A 4,576-nucleotide genomic window follows, 5' to 3' on the forward strand; every position below is an offset into this window, starting at 1 on the left:
GGGCTCTTTTTCAGGATGACAGCCAGTGACAAGTAGTGTTCTACACGAGTCATTATCGTGAAGGAGGTAGTGTTGGGCAAGCTAATGGAGCTAGGAGTAGATAAGTCTCCTGGCCCTGATGGAATGCATCCCAGGGTGCTAAAAGAGATGGCGGGAGAAATAGCAAATGCACCTGTGGTAATTTTTCAGAATTCACTGAACTCTGGGGCAGTTCCAGCGGATTGGAAAACAGCAAATGTAAGGCCACTGTTTAAAAAGTGAGGTCGTTTAAAGATGGGGAATTATGAACTTTCTTGAACAGAGGAACAACATTTGCCTCACTCCAATCATTCCTTGCTTCCATAGTAACTTTGGATACATCTGGTCTGGCCCTGGGGACTTGTCTATCTTGATGCTTCCCAGAATTTCCACCACATCACTTTCTTAGTTTCAATCTGTTCAAGTCTATTAACCTGGTCCACGGTGTTCTCACTATCAACGGTCCCTCCCACTATTGAATGCTTGAAGCAAAAAACTCATTCAGGGTTCCCCCTACCTCTCCGGACTCATGAAACAAGTTCCCTCCACTATCCCTGATCAGCTCTAGCTTCTCTCCAATCATTCTCTTATTCTTCTCATAAGCATAGAACCCCTTTGGAGTTTTCCTTAATCCATCCTGACAAGACTTTTTTGTGCGCCCTCTAGCTCTCCTCAGTCCATTTTTGAGTTTAGATTAGATTAGATTACCTATGGAAACAGGCCTATCAGCCCAACAAATCCACACTGAATCTCTGAACAGTAACCCACTCAAACCCTTTCCCCTACCCTATATTTACCCCTGACTAATGTACCTAATACTACGGGCAATTTAGCATGGCCAATTCACCTGGCCTGCACATCTTTGGATCGTGGGAGGAAACCGGAGCACCCGAAGGAAACCCATGCATACGTGCGGAGAATGTGCAAACTCCACACAGACAGTCACCCAAGCTGGGATTGAACCCAGGTCCCTGGTGCTGTGAGGCAGCAGTGCTAACCATTGAGTCACTGTGTCACCCCTGGCTACCCTGTAATCCTCTAAAACTGTGCCAGATCCTTGCTTCCTCAATCTTTAGTAAGCTTCCTTCTTCCTCTTGACGAGAAACTCCTTTTCTCTTGTCATCCAAGGCTCCTTCACCTTACCACTCCTTGCCTGTCTCAATGGGACAAAATTGTCCAACATTCGCAACAAATGCTCCCGAAACAGCCCCCACATTTCTGTTTCACATCTCCTGTAAAACAAGTATTCCCAATTTATACTCCACAGCTCCTGTCTAATAGCAGTATAATTTTCCCTCCCCTGGTTAAATACCTTCCCTGTCTGTTCCTATCCCTCCCCATGGCTATGGTAAAGGTGAGCCGATTGTGATCACTGTCACCAAAATGCTCTCCCACCGAGAGATCTGACACCTGGCCTGGCTCGTTGCCTAGCACCAAATCCAAAATGGCCTCCCCCCCCTAGTCAGCATATCGACATATTGAATCAGGAATCCTTCCTGGACACACCTGACAAAATCGGCTCCTTCCAGACCACCTGCACTAAAGAGGTTCCAATCAATATTGGGGAAGTTGAAGTCACCCATAACAACAACTCTGTTACGTCTACATCTTCCCAAGATCCGCTGTCCAATCTGTTCTTCAATCTCTTTGCTGCTATTGGTGGGGAGGGTGAGGGGTGGAATCTATAGAAAACACCCAATGAAGTGACTACTCCTTTCCTGTTACTGACTTTCAGCCATAATGACTCAGTAGACAAACCCTCCTCACAAACCTCCTTTTCTGCAGCTGTGATGCACTCACTCATTAACATCTTACTTAAATGGTGCAGAAGGACTTGGGTGTCCTTGTGCATGAATCAGAGAAGGTCGGTCTGCAGGTACAACAGGTCATTTAGAAAGTGAATAGGATTTTGACCTTCATTACTAAAGGCATTGAGTTTAAAAGCAAGGAGGTTATGCTGCAGCTGTACAGGGTGCTGGTGAGGATACACCTGGAGTACTGCATGCAGTTATGGTCTCCTTACTTGAGAACGAATGTACTGGCACTAGGAGGGGTGCAGTGGAGGTTCACTGAGTTGATTATGGGGAATTGAGGGCTTATGAGGAGAGACTGAGTAGACTTGGATTATATTCATTGGAATTTAGAAGAATGAGTGGAGATCTTATAGGAACATAAAATTATAAAGAGAATAGATAATTCAGAAGTAGAGAGGATGTTTCCATTAGTGAGTGAAACTAGAACAAGAGGGCATAGCCTCAAAATTATAGGGAGCAGATTTAGGACTGAACTGAAAAGGAACTTTTTCACCCAGAGTGTTGTGAATTTATGGAATTCCCTGCCCATTGAAGAGGTTGAGGCTTCCTCAGTAAATGATTTTAAAGCTAAGATAGATAATTTTTTAAACAGTAAAAGCAGTAATGGTTAAGGTGAGAGGATGGGGGGGGGGGGGGGGGGAGCTGAGTCTACAAAAAGATCAGCCATGATATTTTGAATAATGGTGCAGGCTCGAAGGGCCAGATGGCCGCGTTATGTTCTTACATTCTACGTTCAGTGTTGGGATCACAACCTTTCACTTTCTAAATTAATGATCTAGATGAAGGAAGTGAGGGCATTCTGGTCAACTGAGGGCATTGCAGACAGTACAAAGGTAGGTAGAGGGACAGGTAGCATTGAGGATGCAGGGATACGTAGACTATTTTCTAAATGGGGAGACAATTCAGAGGTCTGAAGTGCAAAGAGACTTGGAAGTTCTAGTCCAGGATTCTCTCAAGGTAAACTTGCAGGCTGAGTCAGTAGCTGAAAATGTGTCGCTGGAAAAGCGCAGCAGGTCAGGCAGCATCCAAGGAGCAGGAGAATCGACGTTTTGGGCATGAGCCCTTGATTCCTGAAGAAGGGCTCATGCCTGAAATGTCGATTCTCCTGCTCCTTGGATGCTGCCTGATCTGCTGCGCTTTTCCAGCAACACATTTCCAGCTCTGATCTCCAGCATTTGCAATCCTCACTTTCTCCTAGGTTGAGTCAGTAGTTAGGAAGACAAATGCAATGATGGCATTTATATTGAGAGGACCTGAACGTAAAAGCAGGGAAATATGTCTGATGCTCTATAAAGCTCTTGTCAGACCACATTTAGAGTATCGTGTGCAGTTTTGAGCCCCATATCTCAGGAAGGATGTGTTGGCCCTGGAGTGGGTTCAGAGGAGATTCACGATAATGGTTCCAGGAATGAAAAATTTAATGTATGAGCAGCCTTTGAGGACTTTGGGACTATACTCAATAGAGTTTAGAAGGATGAGGGGCATCTAATTGAAACATACAGGATATGAAATGGCCTGGACAAAGTGGATACTGGGAAGATGTTTTCATTGGTAGGAGGGACTAGGACCCAAGGGTAAGGCCTTTGAGTAAAGGGGAGATCTTTTAGGATGGAGATAAGGAGAAATGTCTTCAGCCAGAGAGTGGTGAATCTATGGAATTTATTGTTGCGGGAGGCTGGGGAGGCCTGGTCACTGAGTTTCTTTAAGACTGAGATACATAGGTTCTTGATTGTCAAGGGGAACCAAGGGTCGCAGGGTGAAAGCAGGAGAATGGGGTTGAGAAACTTATCAGCCATGACTGAACAGTGGGGCACACTCAGTGGGCTGAATGGCCTAATTTCAGCTCCTATGTCTTATGGTCTCAAGTGTTTAAAGCAGGGCAAAGACATAAGCTATCATTCTACCGCACTAAAATGTGAGAGATAACATAGAAAGAATTTCCATTCAAAATCAAACATTTATTGAAAACCAACAATCAGTTAATTATTGTAATATGTGAGAAAAAGAATTACAAGGGCTATGTGAGCCTCGAAGCAGTGTTGCATGAGGTGATTTAAAACACAGGCAGACATTTTGAGGAGAGCGCAGAGAACCAGAGGCACTGGGCACAGCAGTCTGTCATTGTTAACACTTCACCATCACTGAGTTCATCATGGTTATAAAAGTTACCTATCCTGCAAAAGTTAGAGACATTTTGAGGGAATTTTTAAAAATTGTCAATCCTTTTTGTTTGTCTTGCAAAAGAGCTGAATCACTCTGAGGGTAATCCTTTTCCTTATTTGATTTTATTCTATATACAGTACTAATAGTAGCTTGTGCAGCACAGTAGTGGTTAGGAGGGTGGAGAAAGGGAGACACCATGGCACCAATGAGGAGAGGAGGAAAGGGAAGTTCAGAGGCTTATTGCATAGCTTCGGGTGAGAGCTGTAAGGAAGATTTGTGCCCCCTTGCAATGGCCGTGCTGCATTGATTGCAGATGTCCCTGCCCCCCCTATCTGTGCCCCCTCCTTCTCCCTCCTGTGCCATCTTGTTTACCATGGGCACTGGAGAGAAAGAGACCAGAGGCTGCCAACTCCCAGCAGGGAGCAGCCATTGCGCAGGCGCCAGGCCCCGCAGGGGCCGCTGGGAGGTGTAGTTCGCCGTCCGGGAAAGGCGCTGGGAGGAATGGGCTGGAGGACTACATGTCCCGGCGCCCCCCTCCGCGCCAGGCCCCGCCTTCGTCTCCTCCTCCCTCTGGAAGGATC

Source organism: Hemiscyllium ocellatum, chromosome 9 (genome assembly GCF_020745735.1).
Source record: "Hemiscyllium ocellatum isolate sHemOce1 chromosome 9, sHemOce1.pat.X.cur, whole genome shotgun sequence".
Taxonomy (NCBI): domain Eukaryota; kingdom Metazoa; phylum Chordata; class Chondrichthyes; order Orectolobiformes; family Hemiscylliidae; genus Hemiscyllium; species Hemiscyllium ocellatum.